This window comes from Ostrinia nubilalis, chromosome 20, assembly GCF_963855985.1.
Source record: "Ostrinia nubilalis chromosome 20, ilOstNubi1.1, whole genome shotgun sequence".
NCBI classification, from domain to species: domain Eukaryota; kingdom Metazoa; phylum Arthropoda; class Insecta; order Lepidoptera; family Crambidae; genus Ostrinia; species Ostrinia nubilalis.
Genome location: NC_087107.1, coordinates 13,949,063 through 13,969,395, shown reverse-complemented (window position 1 = coordinate 13,969,395; position 20,333 = coordinate 13,949,063). Strand labels below are relative to the sequence as shown.

Sequence of the window (20,333 nt, the reverse complement as noted above, 5' to 3'; positions counted from 1 at the left end):
TTGTTGGTTTTATTTGAGAAGAGTCTTGAGGGTCAAATGATTTGACTTTATTACATCGTACATATTTTTTGTTGTTCATGAATGTGAAATGTTTTCGGTGAAAGCACGTTAAGTTTTCAGTTCGGTCGAGCCATGTCAGGCGCCTATGATAGTTCAGTAGATCTGACACTTTTACGTTTGCTCTTCTTTGGACATAGTTTGATGTTTAATTGTACACAAATAACCGTTCAAAAACGTATTACGTAAATTAATCATGATGCCGTCAATCAGGATCATAAAGCATTCATCAACTTTACACGCCTATAGGTATTAGGTAATACATAGTTGACACAAATACCATTGATTAGCTGAGAATTTTGACAAAGGATCAACTCGTTTTAAACACCCATCATTCAAACCTCAACTTAATCTTTACTCGGCTTAAGTTGAGTTTTCACTGAAGGTGCGCACGTAATCCTTTTTGTTTAGGGGCTAGGGAACCAGTCCGCTCCGCCAAGCAGAATTCACACGAGTGTATTTTTGCCACTAGATTAGCTTTTTCGGAGTAAATCGTACCGTTTACGCAGTGGACTGTTCATTCAACTCATTATTTGGTAATTTCTCATTTTTATTGGGTTTTATCATGTTTAATCTTTTATGAAGTTTTCAAACGGTAACTTTTTTGCCTTTATGGATATTTGGTTAAAACTGGTGTTGAACTTTTAATCTAATAAACCTGCAAGTTTGTCTAAATTTTACTTGTAAAATAACCATGTTCAATAAGTATTATCGTTCAAGATGTTTAAAAATTGTTTATGTGTTATTGTTGTTATGGGGTTTAATTAATAAAGCGCCATGATTATCTTCAACTTGATTGTTTATTGCAATCTTACACATGCAAAATTTAATTATTACAACGGAGCACATCTAAACAAAACTTTTCAGTCGGCCATTTTTCCACAGAGAGTCCATAGACATAGATCTAGCTTTTTTAAACTCTAAACCATAAATAAATGTTTAGTGTTGTCATTACTCAACATATGTAATTGCAAACACACATAATAGATAATTTCCACGTAGTAGCTCCGTAACCGTTTGTTATTCCATTCCTCAAAATAAACACTCATTTAAAAATATTTATTTTTTGGATAAGGCTATATTGATACAAATACCTAATAGATTCAATAACATTTGCAATTTAGCCACTCAACCGAAGTCGATCTATGGACTCCTCTCGATATAGAGTTACGGGAGGGCAGTGGGACCAAACAATGGGCCGTACTTAGCAGCCGCACAATGGCCCCGATATGCCTGATTTATAGCGTGTATGTAGTATGCGGGGAATTATTGTTTGAATATGTAATGCCTTTCAAACATGCTCTAAATACATGCGGTCATGTTTCAAATACAAAATAAATCGCACCAATAGGGGACTCATAGAGATAATTTAAACGAGCCGAGTGGTTTTGTAAAACAATAAGTATCCATTCTTATAATGATTTTAAAATCGGTTGTGTTAGCTTAGGCACTAAAAAAGGCACTACTTATTAAAGCTCCCCCTAAGAATTTAGTGTTCGGTCACGTGCCTTATTTTTAGTGGTATTATCATAATGGTTTTTGTTTCGAATGCAATTTGTGAGTGATCAATCTCAAAGAACGCTGCACGTGACACTCCCTTGCATTTTGATTGAGTTGCACAAAATATTGGACAATCCAATTGGATTGCGTTACGTCGCCATGTCACTGTCCCCCAAATAAATATGTATGTTTTTTATTGCCATCCCCACTGTCTATTGGTATTCTATCCGTGGACACCTTATGTAGACCAAAGAGAACAGCTAAGTCACTCGGATAGCTGCAAGAATAATAAATGATAATAGAGTCTATATTATAGACAATTAGATTATCATAGAAGGCTCTGCAGAAACATTTTTCTGTTGAAATCACGTTTCGCCGAAATCGGTCGTCGATCGGTCAAACATGAATCGATAAAACGTTATAAGGTAAACATTTTTTGACTTGGCTTAGTTTTGTTGGTTTGCTTTTCCTAATTCGCTTTGGGTCAATTATTTAAAAAAATATATTTGCGAAAGTAGTATGTATTCACATTCCCATATTTGACCCGGAGTGTGGCTGTTCTTTTTCGTATACAAAACTTTCCAAAGCCGGTCCGTTCAATTAATAATCAGCCCCCAGATGCGCCCCAGTAAGTCGCACGCGGGCCCCGCGACTACTCGCGGCAATTTCATCAATTTTGCGAGGGATTTCGACGGCATTATTGCCTTTACGGAATTATGACGCGCCCGTGAAATATTCATTTACATTTACTTTGTAATATCGTACGGGAATAATTACATTTGCTACGTCGGGAAAAAGTATTATGATCAACCGACAAATTGAAACCAAGTTTTAGTCGAATAGTAGGTAAACGTAGTACTTCTATTTGCTCAAATGAAATTATCCGAAAGTTATTAATAATTATTATTTTTCTTTTAATTTTTAATTTTGAACATACTAGTTAATTTGAAGCTTATCCAAAAAAGGATATTTTTTTAATACATTAAACATTTTTAGCGTGTGTCCCACTTGTAATTCAAACCAAGAATTTCCCAGTTGGTCCTTCTACAAAATCAACTTGACTTATGAAGTTGTATTCCTTTGTACTGAAAAATAAAACTAAAGAATGTATAATGTTCCATAAGTCAGGTCCTTCTGGCAAGAAAACCTAATTTGCATTAATGCATACAAGCCAGACTAAGCTGTACAAAATACTTTGTTTGCTCTTTGGCGGCGGAAAGGGCAACGGAACGAAAACTTTGCAGCGATAAGAAGTTGACATTTTAACGTAATTTATGAAGATTTTTATTATTGATAGGCATCTTTTTGCTTTCTGTGCCTTATGATTATGGTTAAAATATTACATCCAATCTATGACAAATTTTTGATGGCGAGAATTACTAAGAGATGATTTACTTACGTCATAAAGTAGATTATCATTTTTAAAAAGATTCGACTTCCCAAGCTTGAAAATAAAATTTTAAATAAGTGCTTTCTTGGTATGCACAAAAATATCACCAATTCCGTGGTACTTGTCTTGGGTATTGTTATTGAATCAATAACTTTGATTTGAAGTAGCTATGAATTATGAAATACGGGCATACACACAAACAACATCATGTTTTATGTAAATATCTCCAATCATGTGTAAGTGTTTTCGATGGCTACTAATCAAAGTATAAAATGCCATTATAGTTAAAGGTGCCCCACCATGAACGGCGATGTACCTACCTCAGCCTTCGAACCCCATTGAGCTTGATCTAAAAATAGGCCTTTGTTCCGAGTCTCACCCTATCACAGCCCATGAAAGTAATAAAATAATACCGTTCGTTCGTTCGTTCGTTTCATCCAAATGACGTCCACTGCTGGACAAAGGCCTCCCAATACCGCGAATGATTTATCCATAATGATAAGTTACAAACAAGGATTTTCATCAATTATCCCATCAAGCTAAACATAGTTAAAAATCATGAAAAAGGTTAAAAAACGTTTAACTTTGGATTAAATTGTAATTGAGCATTAAAAAACGTAGTAAATAATTTCAGTCTCAATCTGAGGAAAATAGTTTTCATTTACATTAATTACTAGCGGCCGCCCGCGACTTCGTACGCCTGGATTCCGTTTTACCCCCTAAGGGAATTTTGCAAAATCCCGTCTTAGTGAGTACCTACGTTGTAGAAGGAACCCCCATGCAAAATTTAAGACTCTAGGGCACATGTAGTTTCTGAGATTTCGTGATGAGTGAGTCAGTCAATCAGTGACCTTTCGCTTTTGTCGATTATTAAGCTAGTTCGTTCTAACGGCATATCCGCCTGGAGTGTGCCGGCCGTCTGTTCTCCTCGCGCTGTGGCGAACGAGACAAGCCTTTGATTTAGTTCGCTAGTGTGGATCCGGTCACTAATACGATTACAGAAGCGGTTCCTAAATCCTCATCTTCTTTGGTGCACTTAATGACGAAATATTTGTTGTTTTTGACATTAAATTCACGCTCTATTGTACCTAGTGAAGGCAAAATCTTTAATTGCTAGGAGAAAATCAATATTGCATACAAATATCCTAATGTAAACCGAAAAACATTAATATTCGTCGAGTGTTTTGGAGTCTATTGGCGCGAAATATATTTATTGTTATTGTGTTGCGATATTAAAATATGTTTACCCTTTGAGTTAATTTAACATTCCAGAAAACATTATAACTAGGAAAAGTTCAGTTGAACAATGACCTTAATTATCGCGAGTCCATCAATTAAATTATTCTATTATTTTTCGCGAGACGTTTTCCTTAGCTCACGTCGCCATCTATTCGAAATAGGTAGAACTGACTGTTCAAGGTAGGTACTGCTCACAGGATTTTGGTACACTAATTTGTGTCACTAAATTATCTATTCAGACCCGAATAACGTCTCATTTCCTTTTTTATTTTCAGTAAGTAGGTCTTTTTTATTTTTAGTACTTTTTTACGAATTTTCTTCAGAACTTTTCAGAGAATTCGCGCCACCTAGGGCGTTGACGTTGTACCTTTTACTGTGTATGCCATTGCCTTAGTTTTGTGTTCTGTTCCTAGATGTCTCTACGAGGAGAATCTAAATATTTTTTTCTTTCTTCGACCATTTAATCGCTAATTTCGATCATAAAACTAATATTTAGTCACAAAGATGAAAGGATAATAAATAAAATCCGATAGAGGCGTCATTTTGCATTGCAAATGCCGTGCACTCAAATTGCAAATTTTGTGATGCCTTTTATGAATATTCTAATAATGTGCATGTTTTACAAGAACAAATAGCATTAAAGATTCATGAGTTCCTTTATATATTTTTAGGGATTGGAAAATTACACATATTTTTATGGCACAATATCCATGACTTATGTCCCTTTTACTCCATGTAGAGCTGCATAGAATTAGTGTTTTTTTTTAATGAAATACATTAATTAATTAAGGCTTGATTTTAATGTATTTCAATGAAGTCTTTACCATAGAGTTATCGGGATCGAACATGATTGTAATGTATTATATGATATTATTGTCATGTTTGAGTTATGTAGATGAAGTTGCATAAACCTTACTTAATAGAGTTATTAAGTAATTGTATTCTTATTAAATAGTCATTTCAAATTTTATTCAAGGGCATTTTGTGTTAACAATGCGTCTCGTTATGGACCTAGGGCCATAGACGACACACGACTGCCAGGTGTCCCGCGCGCCACCTGTTATAACCGAAGGGGACCGTGTCCCGGCGCATGCGCGGGCAATAGGGACGAGGCAGTGTCGATGTTGCTTATTTTTGTATATTTATTTATTTTTAATAAACAACTTGAAAAAATCGAACTGCCTAAGGCGGGAATTCAACCCACTTGAAAAATTTCCACGGGTTCATCCAGTGTCTAAGTAGCTCAGTTGGAAGAGCAGTCGCTCGGCAAGCGAAAGGTCGTGGGTTTGATTCCCGCTTTAAGCAGTTACATTTTTTCAAGATGTTTATTTAAAATTAGTTTAAGAGCGTTTACGTCTAGCGTGGCATGTCAAGTTTGGGTAATTTCGATGCTAGTTTTATTCACACTAAAATATTTATGACTGTGTGCGTGTTCTCACGCTCTATAGTCAAACCAAAATACTTTGATCCACCATCGTAAAAGTGTGCCAGGCTGTCAAGTGACAGCTCAAGGAAACTATAAAACCTTCAAATCTTCCAACACCGACTCCATAATTATAAATAATGGTATACATTAGTCCTAATCAATAATAAATGCGTAAATTCTTTATCAAATAGTAAATTATCAAAGGTTTTTTACTATTTTGAGAATATTTTATACAGCCTATGTTCAGCAGAAAAAATTTTGAATTTTAATGGTGAGAGATTTTTTCAAATCGGTTCTATTCAAAACAAACTTTTCCTGTTTACTATTCTTTTTTTATCCGGAAAATGCATAACATTTCATACCCACCAGCTGCGGGGGCAGCTAGTGGGTTATTTGGGGTTCTTCCTACCAGAAGGTGGGTAGCCCCTACACCCACTAAAAACCTGACTGTTTCTGCCATGATCCATAAATGAGTGATATGAGGGAACGCGGGACATCGCCATTGGCTGTTGCCTGTAGCATTCGTCCTTAGCCGCCACCAGACACCTCCATGTCTAGCGACCGAGGCCTGTTAGGAAGGGACAGTTGGAGACCATAAGCTGTCCTCTTGCGCCCAGGGTGTCGGCGACGGATAACCGGAGTGTCGACTGAGGCCTCTCGCTCCCCCTTTCCACTGCTTATTTCTGTGAAAGAACACTTTCACAGAAAGTAAGCACACTATACCATAAGATTATTTGTCTCATCATATATTTTATACTAATGTAGATATTGTTTCCGAAAGCGAGCAGGTTCATTCCGTACCTGTACGCTTCATGCGTTCTCTAGCAAAAGCTGAAAATCAGTGTTCTGCCCTTTTGAGGGTAGTGTTTATACTGAGCTCTTTGCTTTTTGCATCGCTGCGGCACACATCACTCTGACGCAGGGAACTATTTGAAACGCTAGTCATCTTTATCTTATGTTGTTTTGTCACTTTTGTTATGTTGCAATTGTTGAAATTATTACTAACCTGTGTAACAAAATACCAGTGGTGTCACCTAGTGTGTTTCTAGACTAACTAACTTTATTTCGATATTGAATTGAATTTCAATAGCAACTATACATAATGTGTGTGTTAAAAGCATTAAAAAAAGTGTGTTACAACAAATAAACAATTTATCTATCTATCTCACGCCTCTTTCCGATTGGTAGGGAGAGGTCATTTCCAACCGCCGCTCGTTTGCTTAGGCTGGGCACTGTTGGAGCGTGTCAGTCTGCTGCGGTGACTCACGTGCCAAGACTGCAGTGTTAACTGACAACCATCTACAGGCTCTTGGCCTATACGGTGGAGGAATGGCCCGAAGCACCCATGGCCCGGTAGAACCTGGGTCGCCCTTTGTGTGAGGCGATCATGCCGTCGCACCCACTCCTCTAATACAGGCAGAACTGCCTCTATGGTGCGACGTAAAATTTGGCTGACGGCCAGGCGTACCCTTCAGCACTCTAGGGCCTAGATCCTCAAGCCTCTACCTTTTGGTTTCCACCTCTCGTGGTGCACGTACACGTACATTTCCCCTTGGGACCTATGGTCACCTCGCAACTGGCGTCTATTCTCGGTTGTCGACACCAGCTTTGTCGCCACTGAGGATAAATGGCATAAATAATATCGATTGTCACCAGTGGTGACACATACTTTCCCAGTTGTAGCTACAGGCTTTCTCACAACTTATGACAAATTAGAAAAATACATCCCAATTATGCTTAGTGGGGACGTACACAAATATTGACACAAATGTCATCGTGCATGACATACGTAAAGTAAAAGTCAAGTAAGACCAGATGAATACAAATATTATTAATTTTATTAATAATTCGTACGCGTGGACCTCGTTTTACTTCTTAGTTCGTAAAATCTGTTGTTTGATATCATGTTGATAGATGGCGTTTCACGGCTTCCCCCGCATGAATATTCACGAACGTCAAAAACAGTAGTTTGTCCAGCGCTGTAGATTTTAACTAATGACGATAGATTGCGCTTTTTAGACACGTCTTATTTATTTATTGAAATTTATTTGTCACATATCGTCATAAATTATAGCCTATAATTATGTTAATCTGATTTATAAACAATAATACTGTAAAGTTTCAACAAAATCCGTTCAGTAGTTTTTGAGTGAAAGAGTAACAAACATCCAGACATCCAAACTTTCGCATTTATAATATTAGTAGGATTGTTATACGTCGCCACTAATGACAATATTTTTTTTCCCATTTATCCTCAGTAGGAACATAGTCAGTGTCCACAACCGGGAATAGACGGACTGCGGATACTATGCGGTATCCACGAATTACCTCAGCCTGTCAGTGATATCATGCGTTGCGCTTTTTTGAACAGTAGGATGTTCCACGACTACACAGCACTGTGCCATACTCGAGCCCCATATAGAAAAGTATAGTCAGCGACTCAGTGCAGCCGGGCCTCCGAGATTAGGCATCAACCGGCTTAGTGCGCCGGCGGTAGCCAAAAGCTTAGGGGTGAGACGATTCAAGTGGCGGTCAAATGACCACTGTCCAACTAACTACAATCCGAGGTACCTACCGCAAAGATTTTCCGACTGTAATATGTTGTGTATGTTCCCCCTACAACTAGGTGGGTCCCTGCTGGCAGAGCATTCCTATTAACTATTCTGTAACCACCTATTTATGGCAAATAAATTATTAGTATTATTCCTCTTTATAATATTAGTAGGTATACATACATAACTTGCTGTTCCAAATTTTCGTCATTCGTTTTCGTTTCATCGCTAAAAATAACTTAATTTTATTTTTCATTACGTCTGAAATAGAATTTGTAGTAAAATAGACTGTAATGAAAAATAACAATAAAATATTTTAATTACCACGTGATCGCAAAATCTACCACCAAGATTTTGCGGATACACTATAAAAGTCCAGCTACCTGTCAAAGATCAACGTACGCGTGACACATGTCAGCAGAGCACCGAGCGACGTGACCTCACTCTGGAACGCCTCGAGGCGGACTGAATTTGAACGATTCGTGCGCGGCGATTTATAGTAGTTTTCAAATACTCATAGAAAAAAAATTACAATGAATTATTTTAAATTTCAAAGTAAATATTTTAGATAAGATATTCTTCTATTATATTAAGCTATTTTTGTGTTGAATAAAGGAAGAATATTGGTGAAAAAATCACTTAGATTTTTGGGTATTTCACGTTCTTTTAATTTGTGATTTCTTAGTGTAAAATGCTTAAATCTAAAAATTTTCTCAGATAACTATTTGCCCAAGGGTCTATGCTATAGGATATATATGTTTGTTAAATCGTTTTCACAGTATTTTTATAAAAATTTCAGCTTGTAAACTGACACTAAAGTGGAAATTTACAAAACCTGTGTGGACTTATCTGGATAGAATTCTTAAATGCTAAACTAATCGCAATATTTTCTCAATTAACTATTTAGACGACGAAATTGCCTAACTATTTATGCCTATAACATATTTGTAGTATTACTGGTTAATGATTGTAACGAGTTGAAAAAGTACTGTTTTTGCGCCAAACGGCGTAAACGCTCTTAAGAAGTGTAGAGTCACTCGCTAAGAAATTTTATTGGGAAGACCAAGCGTTACAAATGACTAGGTAAATAAACTGATAACATTAAAGTACTATTTCCAGGTCTTCACTTATTAGAAATCCATTAAGAACCTCCAGTAAGTAACATACATCAGAGTGACATAGTTATTTTCATGTCATGTCTTTAAGTTTAATCTATAAGTTGAACTGAATCTCACACGGGAACACGTCTAATTTTATACTTTTCTTAATTTTCTCTGCAGGCACTGCTCCTGCTTATGCGTATCATGCAGTTTGCGGATGCATTTACCATCAAATTAACTTTCTCATAGCGTTGTTAGAAGTTTTGCCGTTATTATAGTAGGATAACAGGTATTTCGATTAGACATTTCGATACTCGTTCATCTCACTCGATTTTGATAAAAGTAAAATACAGCTTATCGACACCTTTTTTTTTTTTTTTTTTTTTTTTCGTCAGGAAATGCATGAAATTGCATACCCACTGGCCCGGGGGGACCAGTGGGTTATGTGAGGCTCTCCCTGCCAGATGGGCAGGGCCTACTCACTAAAACCTGACGGTGTCCTCCCGAAGTCTTTGGGACGGAGCTGCGAGTTATTGTCCGAGCTAGACGGCCTAGACATTCTTTCGCGGCTCCGCCCCAGACTGTGGCTCGCTCTGTTGGTCTGAGCAAGCGACGACTGGCTTCAGGGGAGTAGTACCTCCCCTGTTCTTCACTAACGGTGCGCGTGACACATACGCGCGCCGCCGCCGCGGATCCTCCTTTAGCGGCCACCAAACACCCCCGTGTCTAGTGGCCGAGGACCCTTAAGAGGGGGCATGGAGATGGTAGTGTCTCCTGCGGTGTCCTGGACGTCGGCGACGGTTCGGTGGAGCGTCAGGCGAGGCCTCTCGCTCCCTCTCCGCCGCTTCTTTCTGCGACATGACCTCCTCGCAGAAGTGGAGCACCGCATGCCATGCATCTGGGCTCTCTAGCATACGAGGCAGGATGGCCCGTAAGGAGAGATCTTGTCCTACCTGTTCCACGAGGATTTCGCGCTCTGCCACCCAAGCTTGGCACACTTCGAGTGTGTGCTGCGCGGAATCCTCAATGCCTTCTCGACAGTGCCAGCAATTGGCACTTTGCTCCCGTCCTATCCGAAATAGATAGTCGCCGAAACAGCCGTGGCCAGTTAGCAGTTGGGTCGCTCTATAAGAGAGACGACCGTGTTGCCGCTGTACCCACTCCTCCAACACCGGATGTATGGCGCTTATGGTACGACGGCCTGCTTTGCTCTGGGCCAGACGGCGCTTCCATGTCTCTATGGCGACATCTTCATGTATCGTCCTTTGTGCCTCGACCTCTCTGGGTGCTGGTCGCTGATCCTGAGCTCTTTGGTCTCCTCGCCACTGAAAAACTGCGGCGAGGACCAGGGAGTCGAGGTCCCAGGGTAGGGTTCCGGCTAAGGCCAGGGCTGCGTCGGTCGAAATGGTGCGGTAACCTCGCACCACTCTTGTTGCCATGAGCCGTTGGACAGCCAGGAGCCTTTTGGCGTTATCTCCAGGAAGGGCGTCAAACCACACAGGGGCCCCGTAAAGGGCCATGGAGCGGACGACGCCCATATATAGCTTCCGGCACAATCTATCTGGGCCTCCCGTGTTGGGGAGCAAGCGACTAAGCGCTCCTGCGGTGGTCACCAACTTTGGCACAAGGTTCTTAAAATGTGCCTGAAATCCCCAGCGGCTGTCTAGTGTTAGGCCAAGGTACCGCATTGAACGGCCCACGGGTATGCAGGTGCCTCCCACGATCAGGTGGGCTCCATCTGGTGGCGCCTGTCGGGCTTTATAAAAACAGATGGCTTCGGATTTTTCAAGCGCTTCCTGTAGGCCTAACTCTCTCATCCGTCTGACTATAGGTGTACCAGAATCTCATGGCAAACAAAAATATTGGAAAAGTGTGTTTTTCATATGGCAATTGTCTATGGTTTAATTGTCACCTGTCAAAGAAAATTATGAAATCTGTCAGCCGCTGCAAAATTTTTGTAATCTCTTTTTGACTATTTGTTATTTTTGTGAAAAAGTCGAAAAAGTTCAAGCAAGGCATATTGTTTTCAATGTGAATTGTAAAATAAGGCATAATTCAAAGTCGATCTTTGATTCTAAAGCGCGTCGTCGAGTTGACAGAAATTGGACTGAAATGTTTTGATACATTTAGTTTATTACCCAACTGTGTCAGAAGGAGGGTTGTGTTTTTTTATATTATTCTTACTTAATAGCTGCTTTATCGGGGTTTTCAGGTATATCTCACAAATTGGTGCAGATGTTATGACCATGTAAAGAAAATTGAAAAAGATTTCATAAAGCAAGATTGAATAATGGAGAAGTTTCCAATTTTTTTCTTTGAAATAAACTTGAAATAAATATAAGTAGAACTAATAATAATTGTGAAATAATCATGAAAATATCTCTACAAATAAATAAGTTACAGGGCCCTAAAGTTGCGCATAACTATTCACGCCATTTTGATCGGTGTATTCACACAGTCATTCGGAGTACAAACAGTAAATCACCCCTGATCCAGCCAGTTCATTTTTTTTTTAAATCTAGCAGTTTTTAATTTTTCAGCTAGGGTCACTCAAGATTCTTTCTTAATAAAATGTAACCTATTTTTTAAATAACCCAGACCTGGCCATATACAAAAAGAACGGCACCGCCTATGTTTCAGTTCCACGCGAAAATATGTAGGTAATTTAAATAATTAATTTCTCAGACATTTCTTTTCTCACAGACGATTTATTTAATTTCCAAGACATTTTCCTATGTTAAAAACCTGATGTATAACAACATTCTTCCACCACACATACCTACCTAAAATGTATATTCGTACTTCATGTTCATTAATATTAGTCATAAAAGTAAAAAATTAAACAGTATCAAGATCGTTTATTCCAATTTCCCCAGTATTGCTCTCAACAAAGTTTATTTTCCCTATTTGCCATGAGATTCTGGTACACCTATACTATGGCTACGCCAGCCGTCGCTCGGCGTGATGCTTCAGCGTAGTCACATCCTCGGGCTGTAGCTTATCGACACCTGTCGCTTCACTAAACCACCCCTAGCGTAGCGTAGTGGGGCGGCAGGTGGCGGGGCGGTTGCCAGGCAACGGGCCCAGCCGGCAAGCCACATGTGCTCGAATCGTCAGAGCGGCCGTGACCGCGGCGCGGTGAGCACGCGCTGGATTTATCGCTTGTTTATATTTGCTTGCTTTATGGCGGCCATTACGCCTGATATAACCATCAGCCGAGTGGTGATTAGAATGATGGAACACTTTTATAGGTGTTTGTTCAATCTCTTGCGCCTAAGAATAAAAATGGCTACCTTAGTCTTAGTACATTTATGTTTCAGTAGTTTCAGTCTTATTAATGTTTATTATCGACTTGACTAATACTGAATATACTAGGCTTAATAGAATGATAAGCTTATTAAGCCTGAGCTCTCTGCAAACAGTACGAGTTACTATCGCGTCTTAACGCTATATCGCCGCGTACTGTGACAAAATAGATTTTACTGAGAAATAATTATAATTGATGTCAACAAGGCTGTTTACAAAGATAAGAGCTATACTGAAACTTATTTTAAATAAAGAAATCGCAAGGAACAATGTAATCTAAGTATTTGGTTCATACAAGTAGCCCTTTCTATTTCCCTCAAAAATCTGATGTTTTTATACAGTTATACATGTATCAATCCTGTTCTTAACTGCCTTACTGAGTTTTATTGATAGCAATTGCTAGATTTTATTTATTTATTGGGCTATCAACATGAGATACTGTATTAAAAAAAACAATAACAAAAATTAATATCAGGGTTTCTATTTTTAGTTATTTAAGGATAGTACACAACACAATATCAATTTAGATTACAAAAAATCAATATCAAAATTATCTTTATTTGTTTAGACTAAACAAATTAGTACTTACAAATCGTCAAATGCTTTTAAGGAGCCTATACATGTCTCATTCTTTTTTTGCCCAGCGCTTCGAGACAAACATTTGGCAAGTGCTGAAAAGAAGCGCCGCAACAAACTCACTACAATGTGTTTATTTAGATTACAATGTGCTGTTGCGAGAAATACAATTTGGGAATTTCAGTAACGCATTTTCATGACTTTGTGACCGTTTAAAAACCTCACATATTTGGGAACGTTTTGGCTCGCCGCAGCCCGGACCACGCTCGAGACCTGTTAGCAGAAATGTTAGTGGCTGTTGATTACTGATCGGTATACGTAACTTCATTAATATTGATTGATTCTAGATAACATGGTTACGTTTAGTTTACTTATATTTAGAGATCTTCTAGCCTGGGATAAGGGAGTAGCCTACTATTCTCCCCCCTTACAAGTGGGGAAAACTACAACCTACTGGTTGTTGGCTATTTGTAGCTAGGATCTAAAGCTTACCTACAAATAAACCCGAGTTAAGACTAATAGTTATTACTTCAGTTGGAAGTTAAATTGGAAGACTGTCTAACAACACTATGGCTAAGTTGTACCACCTAACTTTGACCGTAACTTTGACGATAACCGGTGTTTTTGTATTAAGTTTGACAGATTTTTGACGTTTGTCAAAGTAAAGTAAGATGGCGCAACCCAGCCTTAGTATGTAGGTACGATAAATAAATTGAAGTAGATCTGTATTATTGTGTATTTGTATGCGAACTGCTTACAGCTAGTTACATTGTGATAGGCCTTGTTTTAGTCTTTCTAGCAACAAGTCACATTACAAAGCCAAGTAACACCAAAGTCTAATACTTGCTGAAACACAAACGTCGTTCGCAAGAATCTCCTTAAAAGCTTAAAACTCGCTTTATTGCCGTCGCGAAGTAATCTCGTAAAAAGAAACAATAAATATTTGCCTCAAATTATAGAGACAAAGCCGTGTGGTGACGGCAGAGTAGAATACATTTGTCACCAACCCCTACTCTTCCCGCGGGTGTCGTAAGAGGCGACTTAGGGACTACACATCAAACAGAGAACGGGCAGCAGCGCTCTCTGAAAAACATCAATCTTTTAAACTGCGATCTCCAACCCGCCTGCCAAGCGTGGAGATTATGGCAAAACCCTCCACTACAGTGGAGGAGGCTCATAGTCCAGCAGTGGACTGTAAAGGGCTGTTGATGATGATAGAGACAAAATCGTTTCCCCGCCGTTGGTGCTATAAAAATTGCAAGAATACCCACCTGCTGAAGAATAGCTACCCACCAGATAACCTTGACCTTCGCGATAGTACGCAGCGTCTTCCTGACTCGTCTCGAAGAGTACTCTATGAGATGAGCAGGGGGGGTCTGGTTAGGCTGGTTGGTTGTACGCAGTCGGGCGGAGGTGAGGGGATCAATAAGGGTGGGGTGCGGGGTGGGGGGTGAGTCGCCGGCCGGCGTAGCGGCAGTCGCGTGGCGACCGGCAAAAGAAGTGGTCCTTTTAGCTTTCTTAATTTCTTTCGCATTCATTTTGGCTAAAATTTAGTTGTAGTAGTTAATTTAGCAATAATGTTATCAAAGACTAATGAAAACATGATGAAATACAGATCTTTTATTGAGTACTTAGACCCTTTCCAGGGCGCTTATACACGTCCCAAATAGCTTTCCCTACCACCACTTTGGGATAACATTTATGGGCTGGTGATGAAGGTAACTAAATATTAAAAAAACCTTCAATAAATAACTCTAAAGTTTTCGAGTAGAACATTTGCTGAATTCGAATTTGAAGCTTGGCTATGACTGAAACTCATATCAATCCCGAAGACTTAGATGTATTCCGTTGAAATAACTTAAAGATCTTCCTAAGTTGCTCTAACTTTGTTATTGAGTGTTTCTTTTGCAGACTTTCTATTTCTTAGCATCTGATAACTTTTATCAGATTTGTCATGAATTTAAAAACTGTTCAATCTTTCCCCAACTCTTGGAAATATACACGTTTGAGTTTCTTTTGCAGCTTGAGTTTTATTTTCTTTTATGATCATTCTATTTAAATATTTTTGATGAAACGATGTTTTTCTCATTTGGATTATTTTTGTTTCTCTCAAGTTAATTGGGAAGTTTTCGTGGCTTTGAAGAAAATTTAATCCCGACGGACTTAATCTTGCCAAAAACTAAGAACTAAAAAGCTACACCATTAAAAAGCTTTAGGAATATATGGTTTTTAGAGTGACAAGTGGTTAATTTCCAATCTAGATTAATATGTCAGTGGTGCATTCAGTCTAATGACAGTTATTAGTTCTACAACTAAATCCATTACGCTTAATTTCTTGAGAATTACCACTTTAAAAATCCCTGCCACATTTTGACCTCTTAAAAATACGGGACTATTCCCACCTCTCGTTCCCACCGCTGCAACTCCTGAGCCAGGATCTACAGTCTATGATCTTGTTCTCTTAAGTAATCGTTTTTTACTTTTTATAATCTCCTATTTACAAAAGCAGTGGAGTTAGTAATTCCGTAATACCTCCGTAAGACGTCGAAGCGGAGCAGTTCCTGGCATTGTCTGGTGCGAGGTCAAGTGCCATATAATTTCATTGGGGCTGCGTCGCTAATGAGCCCTCGCGTTTGTGCCCTCTTCACGCGCCGTCTCTGGCTCGAGGGAGCTTTTATCCAGAATGTAGCCGAATCTGTTTCTTTAGAGTACTAGGTATATTTTATCAGAAACTATTTTATTTGCTTTATTATGTCAAATAAAACATTTATTTTGTCCATTGTCGTAACGTTATGGTTGACAATAAATGTTTGAGAGAAAGTTAAATTAAGTGCACTTAAAATGTAACGAGTACAGCAGTTTCTAACACATAATATGAATTAGGTTTCAATCACAAGTTTTTGACCATAACCTACGTTTATCGAAATTAGCTTGTGATGCTGAATAAGCATATCTACGTACTTTAAAAATGGTGATTAATAAAATAAATGCCTGTTGCTTTCTTTCCTGAACACTATAATCCGGGCCTTTTCAAGGCGAGAGTGAACAGGCACTTACAGGGTAGACATGTACCATCCTAGACTGCATCTCACTTAACACCAGCTGCGATTTGTGGTCAAATACCTGCCTTGTTATGCATAAAACTAATTTATTTTTGCAAATAAGCTTTTTTAAAAAGCATTTTAACACATCCCGGCATTAAGACTACCACTGCTTCGGGACAATAAATGTACCAGTGTTGAAAAGCAGTGCAAGGAATTCAGTCTCTTGAAAGGAAATCGTTCTCAAAGTCAGGCAGAAGGTAGAGCTTCTAACTTACTATGGAGTCACGGTATAATTTATCACACATATCAGTTGACTTTGATTCACTTACATAGCTTTAATCTAGACTTCACAATTAACTTTCTCCGTCTAAACGAAGCACGGCAAGATTAATCAACGGCCCGGCAGATAGAGTCGGTCGTTAACGCTAGCGATACGTCGCCACGCCACGATAGCGATAGCGCTCGTAGATGAAGCGCGCGCGCAATTTAAGGTTCGGCCAAACCAACGCGTGCAGCCGGCGTGCATGTCTTTTTAAAATCGTAGATGTAACAAAGCCTAGATAAATAATAAATAGGATCTGTTAAAAAGGTTTAACATAACTAAAATGAATTATAACATGCCACTAGTCTGACCTACTTAATAAATAAAAAAAGGTTTTAAAATAAAGTATCAATGTCAGAATTTATTTTAATGTAATATAAACAAATTATTCTAGTTTTCTCGAGAACCCTGATAGGTGTCAACCACATGCTTCTTCAAATTCGCTATCGGTATCAGATAACATTGTAAAATAAAATTGGGATATTATCTGCAGAACAAAATTGTAAACGCCTGGAAAGCGAAAGTGACAGTGTGCGTGACAGTGACAACCTGCACGCGCAGTGATCGCCATCGCGGTCGCGGCAGTGTGAAACAACTTTTGCACGCGCAGTGGTCGCCATCGCCATTGCCATCGTGCAAGCCGGCTGCACGCCGCGTTGGTTTGACTGAACCTTTAGCGTTTTAAGTTCCCGCGAGATCGAGCTGGTGCCATAATGGAAATGCAACAGATTTGCTGATTAGAAAGTGGTTAGAGAATAGATTAGGAGAAGAGGCGAAAAGTAAATTTAGTCTTGATAAGTTTAAAGGCCTTTTATCTACTTTGGGGTAGAACATAGACTGTAAATTAAAAGCGGCGGAAATTATCAACAAGGTATTTTAAGAATACCTACACATAACGCAAGTAGGCAGGTTCATTATGATCCTCTTTATTTTTGATTCTTCTCTCTACATAATTTGATCATAATAATATTAATATTGTTATGGGGATAAATTGGATATTGTAATTTTATTATATAAAAAGTTTTCCAATAATCAGTCACTCAGAATCAAATAAATCTCTTGTAATGCCTGCTCCCTCGGTCTCTGGCCATTCATTCAATCTTTACCTTTGGTTTCTAGCTGTAGTTAATTTAGTACAAATGTTTTCTTGTGTTAACACTTTAAAGTTATGCAAGACTAGCGTGATCTTGTTTATTGCCCTAATGCTGAGTAAGTCCTTAATTTGTCTACTGCGAGCCGGCTGCATGCCCTCCCGGAGGAACGCGAGGAATTTAATACCTCCTCCTGAATTACCTGTTAGTTTTTATGCACTGGGAGTTCTGAGAGGATAGAAGTGTTTATTTTATTCCATGAATTTCAAGTTTCATTGGACGTAGATATTAAGTAACTAAAACATTTGTCCACCAGAATATTTAAAGATTAATAACTCCTGTTTGCTTTGTGGCACTGAAATGAACAGAAGTCAAAGCATAAAGTAAGTTTCACACTTTTTCTGGTTGTCTGTGGTGCCCTGAAATATTTTTACACTTTCTGTACTACCTCCGCGATTCTTTACTCCGTGATAATTAACCCTTTGACAGTCATAACCGTTCCTGTATTTGCTGTTTTTACCATACATTCATGTTTTCTAATCGTCTGGGTCAGCATCCGAGCCTCCCGAGATCACAATCCCATTGTCAGACCCAATGAACGGCCATAGACATGACTTCGACGACCGAGCGCGTTCTCTGAAACAGGGAATCATATTATTTTTTTATTCGGCCAATCATTCGGAGTTTATAAGTATTTGCCATACTGGACGCGTTCTTCGGGCAGAGTTCAGGTCAAAGTGAACGCAGCCCGCATCATTTTCGATCAGGGAACGGTCTGCGGTCCAATCTGTCAGTTGTCGTGACAAGCGGTGCGGTGCAGTTTGCTTTGTTTACTCGTGCCCGCACGGTCATATCGTATTAATACAAAATGTATAGTTAGAGAATGCTATATCTAATAGGCTGCGCTTACTTTGACTTAGACCGCTGCCTGCAAAACGCATCCAGTGTAACAAATCCTTTAATGTCATTCTTAACTGGAAACAAATAAAGTCAAAGTCAAAATTTCTTTATTTGTTTAGACTAATAAATAGTTCTTACAAATCGTCATATGCTCTTAAGGAGCCTCTACATGTCTCATAATCTTTTTACCCTACCAGCGCATCGAGACCAACATTTGGCAAGTGCTGAGAAGAAGCGCCGCAACAAACAACAAAACAAACATTCCTTTGATAAATTAATATGATGGAAAGCTCCATGAACTTTGATCGAATATTTCATGTTCTCGTGTATCCCTCTGGCAGATAACTTAATTGTCCCTATAAATTATCAACATAGTAAATTAGCTTCACTATTAGAGAACACAATTATGTGGGTAGTCGAGTTAAACGGGGCGTGTTGTGACGTCATCACGTTCTAATTATTACGTGTTTTACGAGCTTAGCCACCAGACACCCTTTTGTTCGGTATAATTATAATCTTTGTGCCGTGAAATATGGCGGGTAGCATAATAAGGTTATTGTGCGTGAAAGTGATATTCTTGTCCTAAATTGATTGTAGGCTTTTTAGTGCAGATTAACAGGTCACGCGATGGCGCCAGTTTAAAGCATTTTTTGAAAAGTGGGCTCGCCCATGTCAAAATCTACATTGATTGCTGTGTAACAAGTTTTTATTCATAGAAATGTCGTGATGTGCCTCGAATTTGTCCAGTTTTGTTCACTGTATACTTTTTTATAGAGCCTCCTCCTTTTTTGAAGTCAGTTAAATACTATGGCCTACCGGAAAACGCAGCGTAGGACGTCCACCCACAAGGTGGACCAACGACCTGATAAAGGTAGCAGAATTACTCTGGCCTTAGTATAAGGACACAACAACAGCTTACAGCCAGAATAATTGTCATAATTTCAGTGTAATTAATGCCTATCCTGTAGATTTTCAGTCCCATCTATTTCGTACCAGTCGTAGGTATATCAAGCCGTAGTACCTAATGTTATTTCCGCTGTATTTCGGCGTCCTGTCTGGGCTAAAATTACGACTCCGAAATTAACAGTCCAAAAGCCACGCCACGGAAAAAGACCTTTTAGACCCGTCTGTTGTTTTCCACTTCCTTTCAATTGTTCACGTGCATTTTACGTTTTTGGGGTTCCGTAAAAAAATAATGTTCAAGTTATTTTTTTTAGTTCATTATCTTCAACAGCACAATCTAACCTTTGATGAGGACAGTTAATCCTACTAATATTATAAATGCGAAAGTTTGGATGTCTAGATGTCTGGATGGATGTTTGTTACTCTTTCACGCAAAAACTACTGAACGGATTTTGATGAAACTTTACAGTATTATTCTTTATAACGCAGAATAACATATATGCTATAATTTATGACGATCTGTGACAAACTAAAGTTCACGCGGGTGAAGCCACGGGCAAAAGCTAGTAGAGCATAAAGATTATGGAAGTGAGACCGAGATCCGGGTGAGATTACGGCTTCCCATCGTAGATGGGTATGGATCTATGGCTGATTTGATGATAATTCACTCAGTGGTATTAATACTTGGACGCATCCGAAGTTATTAACCGTTGAGTGCTCTTATTATGTATTTCTCATTAACAACTGATACATTGCCGCTAAATTTCGCTAGAGCAAGCTATATTTTAGAACAATATACGTCTTTGAAGTGCTTTATTGATGTTACTAAATAATTTATAATTGAAGTCCATTTTATTGTTTTATAACAGCCACTATAGGGGGGTCGCGACAGCTCGTAAAAACTACATCCGTAAAAAAAAGTTTTAA

At 38.8% G+C, this 20,333-nt stretch overlaps 1 protein-coding gene across 1 annotated transcript in view; it reads left to right on the top strand.

Annotated features, from left to right (window-relative positions):
* The window catches only part of LOC135081917 (microtubule-actin cross-linking factor 1, isoforms 1/2/3/4-like), a 214,601-nt gene that overhangs the window by 86,642 nt on the left and 107,626 nt on the right, over positions 1-20,333 (top strand). The gene's annotated exons all lie outside the window — the stretch shown is intronic.